Here is a 13,416-nt window from a genome sequence, read left to right as displayed (position 1 = left end):
CACTTCTTTCGAGAGAAACTCCTTCTCTAGAAAGGATCCATTCTCAGCAACAAATATCTTGCCTTCGGATATGTGATAGAAGGTGTACCCAACAGTTACTTTTGGGTATCCTATGAAGACGTACTTCTCCGACTTGGGTTTGAGCTCATCAAGATGAAACTTTTTCACATAAGCATCGCAACCCCAAACTTTAAGAAACGACAGCTTAGGTTTCTTGCTAAACCACAGTTCATACGGTGTCGTCTCAACGGATTTAATGGTGCCCTTTTTAATGTGAATGCAGCTGTCTCTAATGCATAACCCAAAAATGATAGTGGTAAATCGGTAAGAGACATCATAGATTGCACTATATCAAATAAAGTACGGTTATGACGTTTGGACACACCATTACGCTGTGGTGTTCCAGGTGGCATGAGTTTGTGAAACTATTCCACATTGTTTTAATTGAAGACCAAACTCGTAACCCAAATATTCACCTCTGCGATCTGATCGTGGAAACTTTATTTTATTGTTACGATGATTTTCCACTTCACTCTGAAATTCTTTGAACTTTTCAAATGTTTTAGACTTATGTTTCTTCAAGTAGATATACCCATATCTGCTAAAATCATCTGTGAAGGTCAGAAAATAACGACACCCAGCGCGAGCCTCAACACTCATCGGACCTCATACATTAGTATGTATTATATCCAATAAGTCAGTTGCTCGCTCCATTGTTCTGGAGAACGGAGTCTTAGTCATCTTTGCCCATGAGGCATGGTTCGCAAGCATCAACAGATTCATAATCAAGTGATTCCAAAAGCCCATCAGTATGGATTTTCTTCATGTGCTTTACACCAATATGACCTAAACGGTAGTGCATAAATAAGTTGCACTATCATTATTAACTTTGCATCTTTTGGCTTCAATATTATGAATATGTGTATCACTACGATCGAGATTCAACAAACCATTTTCCTTGGGTGTATAACCATAGAAGGTTTTATTCATGTAAACAGAATAACAATTATTCTCTAACTTAAATGAATAATCGTATTGCAATAAACATGATCAAATCATATTCATGCTCAACGTAAACACCAAATAACACTTATTTAGGTTCAACACTAATCCCGAAAGTATAGGGAGTGTGCGATGATGATCATATCATTCTTGGAACTACTTCCAACAGACATCGTTACTTCACCCTTAACTAGTCTCCGTTCATTCTGCAACTCCCGTTTCAAGTTACTACTCTTAGCAACTGAACTAGTATCAAATACTGAGGGGTTGCTATAAACACTAGTAAAGTACATGATGTCTACTACACAACCTTCTTCTTGTATACGTTGTTGGGCCTCCAAGTGCAGAGGTTTGTAGGACAGTAGCAAATTTCCCTCAAGTGGATGACCTAAGGTTTATCAATCCGTAGGAGGCGTAGGATGAAGATGGTCTCTCTCAAGCAACCCTGCAACCAAATAACAAAGAGTCTCTTGTGTCCCCAACACACCCAATACAATGGTAAATTGTATAGGTGAACTAGTTCGGCGAAGAGATGGTGATACAAGTGGTATATGGATAGTAGATAAAGGTTTTTGTAATCTGAAATTATAAAAACAGCAAGGTAACAAGTGATAAAAGTGAACGTAAACGGTATTGCAATGCTAGGAAACAAGGCCTAGGGTTCATACTTTCGCTAGTGTAAGTTCCCTCAATAATACTAACATAATTGGATCACATAACTATCCCTCAACATGCAATAAAGAGTCACTCCAAAGTCACTAATAGCGGAGAACAAACGAAGAGATTATGGTAGGGTACGAAACCACCTCAAAGTTATTCTTTCCAATCAATCTGTTGGGCTATTCCTATAAGTGTCACAAACAGCCCTAGAGTTCGTACTAGAATCACACCTTAAGACACAAATCAACCAAAACCCTAATGTCACCTAGATACTCCAATGTCACCTCAAGTATCCGTGGGTATGATTATACGATATGCGTCACACAATCTCAGATTCATCTATTCAACCAACACAAAGGACCTCAAAGAGTGCCCCAAAGTTCTACCGGAGAATCACGACGAAAACGTGTGCCAACCCCTATGCATAGGTTCCCAATGTCACAAAACCCGCAAGTTGGTCACCAAGACACACAACAAGTGGCACATGGTATCCCATTGTCACCACAGATATCCACGGCAAGACATACATCAAGTGTTCTCAAGTCTTTAAAGACTCAATCCGATAAGATTACTTCAAAGGGGAAACTCAATTCATTACAAGAGAGAAGAGGGGGAGGATAAACATAAGGTCCAACTATAATAGCAAAGCTCGTGATACATCAAGATCGTATCATCTTAAGAACACGAGAGAGAGAGAGAGAGATCAAACACATAACTACTGGTACATACCCTCAGCCCCGAGGGAGAACTACTCCCTCCTCATCATGGAGAGCACCGAGATGATGAAGATGGCCACCGGTGAGGGTTCCCCCTCCGGCAGGGTGCCGGAACAGGGTCTCGATTGACTTTTGGTGGCTACGGAGGCTACTGGCGGCGGAACTCCCGATCTATGTTGCGTTCTGGAAATTTTAGGTCACGTGGGTATATATGGGTGCAGGGAGGACGTCGGAGGAGCCACGGGGGGCCCACGAGACAGGGGGGCAGGGCGCGCCCCCACCCTTTTGGGCAGCTCCCGTATCTTCTGACGTGGGGTCCAAGTCCATCAGGTGTGTTTCCTTCCAAAAATAACTTCTCCAGTTGATTTCGTTTCGTTTCGACTCCGTCTGATATTCCTTTTCTTTAAAACACTGAAATAGGCATAAAACAACAAATCTGGGTTGGGCCTCCGGTTAATAGGTTAGTCCCAAAAATAATATAAAAGTGGATAATAAAGCCCAATATTGCCCAAAACAGTAGATAATATAGCATGGAGCAATAAAAAACTATAGATATGTTGGAGACGTATCAGTACACATCAATAACATGTATATCCAATATACCTTTGTTCACTTTGCCATCCTTCTTATCCGCCAAATACTTGGGGTAGTTCCGCTTCTAATGACTTGTCCCTTTGCAGTAAAAGCACTTAGTCTCAGGGCTTAGGTCCAGACTTGGGCTTCTTCACTTGAGCAGCAACTTGCTTGTCGTTCTTCTTGAAGTTCCCCTTCTTCCCTTTGCCCTTTTATTGAAACTAGTGGTCTTGTTAACCATCAACACTTGATGCTTTTCTTGATTTCTACCTTCTTCGATTTCAGCATCACGAAGAGCTTGGAAATCGTTTCCGTTATCCCTTGCATATTATAGTTCATCATGAAGTTCTAGCAACTTGGTGATAGTGACTAGAGAACTCTGTCAATCACTATCTTATTTGGAAGATTAACTCCCACTTGATTCAAGTGATTGTAGTACTCAGACATTCTGAGCACATGCTCACTAGCTGAGCTATTCTCCTCCATCTTGTAGGCAAAGTACTTGTCAGAGGTCTCATACCTCTTAACACGGGCATGAGTCTGAAATACCAATTTTATCTCTTGGAACATAGCATATGCTCCATGGCGTTCAAAACATTTTTGAAGTCCCGGTTCTAAGCCGTAAAACATGGTGCACTAAACTATTAAGTAGTCATCATACCGAGCTTTGTCAAATGTTCATAACGTATGCATCTGCTCCTGCAATAGGTCCGTCACCTAATGGTGCATCAAGAACATAATTCTTATGTGCAGCAATGAGGATAATCCTCAGATCACGGAGCTAGTCCGCATCATTGCTACTAACATCTTTCAACATAGTTTTCTCTAGGAACATATCAAAATAAACAGAGAGCTACATCGCGAGCCATTGATTTACAACATAGTTATGCAAATACTACCAGGACTAAGTTCATGATAAATTAAAGTTCAATTAATCATATTACTTAAGAACTCCCACTTAGATAGACATCCCTCTAGTCATCTAAATGATCACGTGATCCAAATCAACTAAACCATGTTCGATCATCACGTGAGATGGAGTAGTTTTCAATGGTGAACATCACTATGTTGATCATATCTACTTTATGATTCACACTCGACCTTTTGGTCTCCAGTGTTCCGAGGCCATATCTGCATATGCTAGGCTCGTCAAGTTTAACCCGAGTATTCTGCGTGTGTAAAACTGTCTTACACACGTTGTAGATGAACGTTGAGCTTATCCTCCGGTAAACGGGAGTTGCATAATCTCATAGTCATAGGAACATGTATAAGTCATGAAGAAAGCAATAGCAACATACTAAACGATCAAGTGCTAAGCTAACGGAATGGGTCAAGTCAATCACATCATTCTCCTAATGACGTGATCCCGTTAATCAAATGACAACTCATGTCTATGGTTAGGAAACTTAACCATCTTTGATTAACGAGCTAGTCAAGTAGAGGCATACTAGTGACACTATGTTTGTCTATGTATTCACACATGTATTATGTTTCCGGTTAATACAATCCTAGCATGAATAATAAACATTTATCATGAAATAAGGAAATAAATAATGACTTTATTATTGCCTCTAGGGCATATTTCCTTCAGAGCCATGGCGGCGACCTTCGAAGATGGTTCTGATGGCATGATGGGCTATGAGACTGACTAGGCATACAACGGATCTTGCGCCCAGAACTCAGCTCTCAAGCTAGCAGTTAGCGATGCATATCTGGGTGAAGACGACCTTGTCTTTCGTTTGGTAGACGGGGGCAGATGTGAGCAACGCCCTGGAGCCATGGGCGTCATCTCCTTGACGATGTTTTGAGGGTATATAATCGTCCTTCTTGGAAACCTCGGATTCTCCCGAGCATCAAATGATGGCGATGCTTGATCATCGTGCATGCCCCTTGGGTCATCGTTCTTGAAGATGATACTAGTTTGTGCTTATTCAAGGTGGTGCTCGACTGTCTGGTTCTCAGTTTAGCCAAGTTGTGGAATGGACGGATGATTTTCTCAGAACCCGGGTTAGCTAGTATATAATCCTCACTAGTTCATCGCCTTTCCATATAACAACGTTTCTCCATCCTTTAGGGGGTGTTGCCGAGTGACAGCCAAATGACCACGCTCAAGGCGTTACAACCTCGCTCAAGGTGAAAAGCTAGAGACCTCTTCTATTTTGGTTTAACCTCAATATTTATGATGCCGAACTCCATGCCCAGTTTTTCCATGGTTCTCCTCCCTTTTTATCTTAGTGTACCTCTTTGAATTTCTCTTTTTCTCTTGTCTGAAACCAATACTCATTGTAACATTGTAACAAGAGCATCTACAGGCGGACTTGGCAAATCTGGCCCGTCAAACGCCCGCGTACACGCCCGGGTGCGTCCACGGGCACTAACCGGGCACCCTCAAAAAATGAAGTCCAAAGCCGGACACCTCAATTACTATATCTCAAATCCATACAAACTCATGCAACTACGTTGACGCATATGCATCGTCCGGCTACTCCATCACACTATACTAAACACGCCACCAAACTACCAAAATCTGGCATGTTTGGCTATGGTGGCATTCATCCACGGCCGCTCTTCCCCTTCTCGGCGCCCTTGTTGTCCTTCTTGCGGAAGGACTGGTCGAAGATGCAATACGGATTGAGCCGGATCTGCTCGTCGCCCGAGCTGTCCTCATTCGGTGGTAGTTCGGCCATGGCACAGACCATTTGATTCTGCTCTCGGGCTAGGGCGCGCGCGTTCTTCCGCTGCGGTTTCTTCACAATGCAGGTGCGGATGACTTCCTCCTCTGCGGCCGCCCGCGCCGCCGCATTAGTCGCCACCATTTTCCACCATGACACGGCCCTCGACGGCCCTTATCCTCTCCTTCCCACGGCGGGACGCTCTTTCCCGGTGGGACTCATAGTCTGCCGGAATGGTGATGGGGAAAGGAGAGGTGTTCCGGCCGGTACCGTAAGGATCCAGCACCAGAGGACCCGAGCGCCCGGTGAGCCGGCACTATGGCGACGCGGCTGATTTGGAGTCACCGACTAGAAGAGGCCCACTGACAAGACGTGCACATGCATCCTTGATGGTGGTCTTTGTCTGGACGGCTTGTTGGCAGTGGTGAAGCCACGTTATGGCTATGGGGTTAGCTGACCCCATAGGTTTTTTTGTCATCCCTTGACCCCTTGCTATTAGTAGCTCCTCTAACCTCACAAATTTCGAAGGCTAACCCACAGGCTTGGGCGTTGCTTGTTGGAATGTTTGTTAGTAGCTAGGTCGGCAGATGATACCATGTACATTCATATTTGAAGAGAGATTTTTGGGTGGATCGTAATAATTTCTTTTTGGATTTTCCCTAGTTATTTTATTAAATAGTCCCGCTCTTCTTTATTAATGGAGGTGGGTTTTTAGACTTGGGTTAACAAAAAGAGGTTTTACAAAAAGAAGAACCCAACACTCATCGTGCTAGCACCTATTCTCCAAGATCCATTGCTTAAGTTTTTTTTGCTGAAACTGTCCATTGCTTAATCTCTGCCCTTCTAGAACGTGTCAGGCCTAGCTGGAAAGGGTTCTTCTGGTGATGGTGCTCAAAATGGCCGTCCGCACATGACAACATACGGTTAGGAAAGTAGTGAATGTTTAAACCGCCAGTTTTGTGTCCATTTTCACGCGATATGCTCACAAGGTTCGGTGAAGATGACGGTTACTTTGTTTAGTAGGACGGACCTTCCTCTTGTAATCAAATATATGACATGAAAATTGTCATTTTGCACATAGAAAGCCATAGGGTGCCTTATCTGGACACATTGTCGATAAGATGGACATATGCACACCAGAAACCAGCTAAAAACGCGCCCCCATGCTTCTCCCTGTCGCCCCAGTTTTACTGCATCTCCGTCCATCTCTCCTCACGGAGCACCACCGTGACACCTATCCTACTTTTCCGAGCACATGGGTCTGGCAGCTGGGCCCGCCCTCGTAACTTACCGCGGCCCAGATCGAGCCCACGGATTCCAGAAGTAGAAGGAACGAACGAACGTTTCGGTTGCCCGTTTCGTCTGTCCGCCCCGCCGCTCGATTTGTGCGCTGAGCTTGCCTGCAACGCCCCGCCCACGGGTTGGTTGCTTCCCCACGACGGATTTCCCCTCACGCAATGTGGGTTGTTTGATCTCGGCCGGAGGCCTGTTTAATCCCTTACTATATCTCCTCTCCGCTGCTCTATCTTATCCCGGCAACAACCGCCCTGATAGATGAGACCAGGTCTCATGGTTAGCAGGTGAGACCCGTCCTGATAGATGACACGTGACATTCACAAATAACAAAGCATCTAATCTCTCTCCCCCCTGATTTTAGATGAGAGATGAAGGATGCTTTGAGATTTGTGAATGCCACGTGTCATTCATCAGGATGGGTCTCGCGTGAGATCTGGTCTCATGTAATTCTTTTCCCGGTTGTTGGTAGCGTAGCGTCTCTCCTCCGCATTTCTCTCGGCTGCTCTCGGCGAGGGTTTTTCTCTGCCGTTTCCAGGTTAAACCCTACCCCTTTTTCCTTCCAAGATTTGCTCGCTCTTCTCCGCAGATTGCTGATTCTGTTCGGACCAGGACACCACAGCAAGAACGCCGCGCCGGGAGGGAAAGACCGCTTCGAAAGTTCGGCGACGATTACCACACCCTGGAGCAGGTCAGCCAGATCGACCGGTGATTTCTTCTTCCTGTTAATGCTTGCTCCGCGGTTCTTGCTATGCTTCCTGGTACGGCGGTACACGCGTGCCTCGTGGCCGTGGGCCGTTTTGATTGGCTGGAAATAGTTCCGTGGTGCGTGAATTGCGTGCTGTGATCCGTTCTAGCCGTGTTGGAGGGAACTGCATTTGTCGGTGTGCTAATGTCCTAAAAATTAATCGATTCGTATGCATCCTCTGTAGGTTGTTCTGTTCTTCTCTGTTTTTTTTGGGGGTGGGTGGGGGGCGGGGGATAAAATTTCCCGAATGTGTGATGTTTTGCAATCGTGCACTGATTCTTGAAGTAAATGTGGAGCTCTTGATATGCTTAGTTGCTAACCACTGACTGCAGTCGGTGGAAATAGTTCCGCGGTCTGTGAGTTGTGGGATAATCCGTTCTAGCCGTGTTGAATGGAAGTGCATTTGTTGGTGTGCAAATGTCTTGAGAATTAATCGATTCATATTCATCTTCTGTCGATTGCTCTGCTCTTCTCTGTTTGTTTTTTTGGATATCATAAAATTCCCCATGTGATACAATATTTAGCATCGTGCACTGATTCTTGAAGTAAAGTGTGGAACTCTTGATATTCTTAGTTGCTAACCACTGACTGCAGTCGAGCTCATTAGTTGCTCACCTATTTGTTTTGTGTGTGGAATGCCCATTGTGTAGGACTAATTTACGTTATGCATCTCGCATACCGAGTTCTTGTGTTCCCCTTTTAGCACATGTGGACATAGCACATCTTTCCTATACCATGATAATTCAGCTTTCCCTGCTTAATCTAGGTGACTGATGCTCTTTCACATGCTGGACTTGAGTCCTCAAATCTAATCGTTGGGATTGATTTCACCAAGAGCAACGAATGGACAGGTTTGTTCAATGATGAAAACATGACATCGCTATAATTTCACTCCTTATTTTCCCTTTTGTACTTTCTTCTAAAAAATAACTGATGAGTTACGGTTGCTACTTTTAACTAGGTAAAGTGTCCTTCCACAACCGGAGCTTGCATGCAATAGGGAATACTCCAAACCCATATGAGCAGGCTATATCCATTATCGGGAGAACCCTCGCACGATTTGATGAGGACAATCTGATACCATGCTTTGGATTCGGCGATGGTCAGTTCATAGCATGCCTCACAGCTCTTTTTTTTTTTGGTTCAAAAAATGAATATATGACAATCCTGTTTTCAAACTACAGCTACCACTCATGATCAAAAAGTATTTAGCTTCTATCCTGAGAACCAGCCGTGTGATGGATTCGAACAAGCACTTGGTCGATACAGAGAAATTGTTCCACAGCTTCGTTTGGCTGGTTAGTGTATCAATATTTTGTAGCCTTCTTCAATAAAACATGGTAATAATAATTTATCTTACATGATTTATTGTTACAAACAGGTCCCACTTCATTTGCACCTATGATTGAGACTGCTATTGGGATTGTTGATAGTAGTGGTGGCCAGTACCATGTTCTGCTCATAATAGCAGATGGACAGGTTTATATTCTCATACCAGTACTGTGCTGATTCTTTTGTAAAATATTACCTGAGTTTAAGAGTCTATAATTTACGATTCTTGTTATGCTTTCCTTGCAAACTTGCACAGGTTACACGCAGTGTTGACACTGGTAATGGCCAGTTGAGCCCACAGGAAAGGGAAACTATAGATGCCATTGTGAAAGCAAGGTAATAACAATTAAGATATTTTTGAAATTGTATCTACTTACAAAATTGTTACCGGAACTCTTACATTTCAAGGACAATTGTGATTTCCTTTTCCAGTGACTACCCTTTGTCAATTGTGCTTGTTGGAGTCGGTGATGGGCCCTGGGATATGATGAGGCAATTTGATGACAACACACCTTCTCGTGCATTTGATAATTTCCAGGTAAATCCTTTTTTCAATCTTTGTTGATTGACTTTGACCCTCTATATCTGGACTGGACTAATCATGAGAAATACTGATGTTGGTTCACTGCAGTTTGTCAACTTCACAGAGATCATGTCAAGGCCTATTCCTACTAGCAAAAAGGAGGCAGAATTTGCTCTTTCAGCACTTATGGAGATCCCAGCTCAGTTCAAGGCAACAATGAACCTCCAGCTTCTTGGGTATTTTACTATCTAACTAAACTCAAATAATAATTGCTGAAAAGCTACAACCATGGCCTTTTGCAGCAGTAGACTCAACTTCTTTGTATTTTTCTTTGGCAGCAAACGAAGAGGATTTCTGCACCAATCGGTGTTACCTCCACCGGTGAGTGTATATCGACAACCCTCTGGATGCTCAGCAGTCAAGCAGAGTCAATCGACTAGCACCAGCTATGGGTCGCCACAGAAGAATGCATCAGCACCTCGACAGGACAGTGATGTGGGTGATCAGCAGGTATGTTTCAGTGTCTTGTAAGCAGCAGTTTTTGTGTGCTGAGTGATGTGGCTACGCTTGACACTTGTATCCAATGCTGAACTCCCGTTGTGCAGACTTGTCCAATCTGCTGGTCTGAAGCAAAGAACCTGGCTTTTGGATGTGGGCACCAGGTATTCAAACGTCCTGAAAATGCATCTTAAATTTTTTTGGGGTTCTGATGTTAAATCACCAAGTTTTTGAACTGATAAACTGATGATGTATGGGAATGCAGACATGCGCCGACTGCGGGAAAGATCTGAAGGTTTGCCCTCTTTGCCAGAGGGCTATCTCCACAAGGATTAGGCTCTATTGAAGCTCTTGAGCGAGAAGCAAACTATATATACTTTGTGCGCACTTAGGATATCGAGAAAAGAACGTCGATGCTGTTACAAAGGAAAGTGTAAATATATACATGGCCTTGGTATTGATGTAGTTCATCGTTCAAACCTAATGCTAGTGTTACTAGTGGTTGGTACCGAGTGCATTTGGCTGTCAACCTATGTGACCTTTTATGCCCTACGCAAAACCCGAAAACGCCTTGCATTTTCGTATACTTCCTAGTAAATGAATGAATACAAATGGGCATCCCACAATGCGTGGTAGAACAACTTGTATTGGTTTATGAAAAACACACGGATAGGATAAGCCGTCGCAGACAGTTAGCAAAGTGGCAGCAAGACCTGAAGAAAGGCATAGTAAAGGAAGGAAGGAAGGAAGGAAGGAAGGAGGAGCCGAGGCCTGCATGACTCCCTCAATGCCAACCAGGAGGGACGCCTCCCACAGCGGCGCGCTTCTCGGATGGCATTCAGGGAGCCAGGCAAGCGGCACCAGCCAGCCAGCCATACATGCACTAACCTTTTGCATCAAGCCGGGCTGCACCATCCATCCATCCATAGTTCCATACACGGCTAAGCTGCACCCCGGCAATACAATGCCGACGAAACAGCTCCAGAATTCAAGAAAACTGCGTGTGCGACTGAGAGTGAGGTAGTGTGAGGATGAGGAAGGCACGGCGACACACGCCATATATAGCACTCCTAGGGAGGAAGGAGGATGGAGGAAGGAGAGGCAGAGGCTGCACCACGGACACGAGGAAGGATTTGGGTGCACTGTGCCATCGGTGCATACACGTCCGTCCATGCTACCCCATTGCCAAGTCGGGAGGACCAGAGCGGGAGCCGCAGCGCGCTGTAGCAGTCAGGGAGAGCTTGGCTCGCCTGTCTAATCGCTAGAGGCTAGCTCGCCTGCCAGTCGCCCCTGACGCTCCAGAGTGGCGGCCGGTGGCACTGTCGCTCGCTGTCCCGGTGGCGGTGGAGCGAGACAAATGCGCTAGGCGCTGAGGGTGGGGAGCCTCGACAGCTCAGTGCTTGTCTCGTTTCGCGCGCACTGCCAGATCCCTGCGGTTACTGGTTGGCGCCACGGATTTCTTATCGCGATTTACAGGCCGCTGGGTGAGAGAGAGGCTGGGAAATCCGGATTATTGGTGTGCTGTTTACCCCCGATACCAAAGTGCTTCATCTGCCTACTGTTTTGAGTGATCATGCGTCCATTCTCGTCTCTACTGATGGCCAGTTTCGTAGGCCTAGGCACTTGTTTAAGTTTGAAAATTTGTGGCTTCTTGAGAACGGTTTTCAAAATCATGCCAAAGAGGCTTAGAACAATACAAGAAGCGTCCCCTTTTCTGTGAGGGGTAAGGGCATCTCCAACGCGGACCGTCAAACCGCCCGTAACCGTCCGAATCGCGCGGTCCTAACATGTTATGTCATCCAACGCAGGCCTGTATCAGTCTGCTCGACGGTTCGTACGCATTTTCTCTCGCAAAGTGGAGATGGGGGTTGGGATTGCGGGAGTCCGGACAACAGCCATGTAGGACTCCGACACCCGAGGCCCACTAAATCCACCCTCCTCCCTCGGTCCCATTTTCTTCCATTCTGTCCCTTCCCTCCCTTATTTTGCATCAGCTCCCTCCACCTCTGCCACCGCCGATGTACCTCTCCGGCCGCCACAGAGGCATTGCCGGACGTCCGCTGCCAGCACCGAGGGCCCACTCACCTTTTACGACGGCGATGTCCACCTTGGAGCCATTTGTACCCAGGTACCCCCCCCAGTCAACGCCCTCCATGGCGGACACCACGCCCGATAGAGTCAAATGCCATTTTGCTTAATTTCGGACGCCATGTAGTTTTCCAGAGTACGAAGGATGGCGGGGCACTCGACCATGGAGAATGAGCTGTTGTGCGATGTGTGATTGGCCGTATCTGCGGGTTTTGTAGGCAGGAGCAGAGGGGGACCTTCTGACAGCAAGTGCAGGAATCGTTTCACGCAAGAAGCACATTGCGCTCTGTGACATGCACATCATTCAAGAACGCAATGTGAGGTCATTATCGGATCACTGATACGCCATCCAGACCATCGTCACCAAGTTTTATCACGTGGTTGGTTAGTTGGAGGTGTTGACGTATAATGTGCTGCCTAGTCTCTTCCATCAGATTGGTCTTTTGGTTGCATTGGCTAGAGCATTAATTTCTATATGATATCAGAGCCAAGAGGTCTTGAGTTCAATACCCGGCTGGCGTAATTAAATTGCAGCCCACTTTCGGTCCATGTTTAGGCCTGAGGGAGCCACACGCGAGGGAGAGTGTTGACGTATAATGTGCTGCCTAGTCTCTTTCATCAGATCGGTCTTTTGGTTGCATTGGCTAGAGCATTCACTTCTACAGGAGGCAAGGTGGCCATTGCACGTGGCAAAGGAGGAGATTGTAAGTTTTGCTTCTTCTTGCCCAACTTGTTTAAATTATTCATTCACTCAATATTGGTCTACACATTATATAGCCCGCACGCGCTGCCGTGACATACCGCAGGACACAGGGACAACCATTTACGTACACACGCAGTTGGATGAAGCTGAAGGGGCAGTGTGTGGGACGACATGATCCGTTGATGAAAACTTGTTGGACATCCGGTCAATCATTGTTGTACTAGACTTATTTGGATGATATGTATGGATGATTCGTGCTATTTCCTATCTGAACATTGATGAATATCGACCGGTTTGCAAGAATTTCATACGGTTAGTTTGAACCGTTGTTAAAATGTATGCGTGCAGCGTTGGATGGCGGCCTTCGGCATCAGTGTCCGCAAACTGGTTCCCCCTATCCGCGGATAAATGCGGAGGAAATTTGCGAGTCGGCATTGTAAATGCCCTAGTGCTCTTGCAGGGACACTAGAGAGATGGTGTAGGAAGAAAAAAAACAATTCAACAAGAGCTTAACATTGAAGATCGGATTAATTAAACCCATCCGACGGCTGGTGATGGGGAGGGAAATCCCGATGCCTCCGCTCCGATTGGTAGTTTAGATTAGGGGT

At 45.6% G+C, this 13,416-nt stretch overlaps 1 pseudogene; it reads left to right on the top strand.

Annotated features, from left to right (window-relative positions):
* The first annotated feature begins 4,430 nt into the window (after positions 1-4,430).
* On the top strand, positions 4,431-11,211 carry LOC125525784 (annotated as a pseudogene).
* The last annotated feature ends 2,205 nt before the right edge of the window (positions 11,212-13,416 follow it).

Source organism: Triticum urartu, chromosome 7, assembly GCF_003073215.2.
Source record: "Triticum urartu cultivar G1812 chromosome 7, Tu2.1, whole genome shotgun sequence".
Lineage (NCBI taxonomy): Eukaryota > Viridiplantae > Streptophyta > Magnoliopsida > Poales > Poaceae > Triticum > Triticum urartu.
Note: the sequence above shows the minus strand (reverse complement) of the source record. Positions and strands in the feature narration are given on the sequence as shown.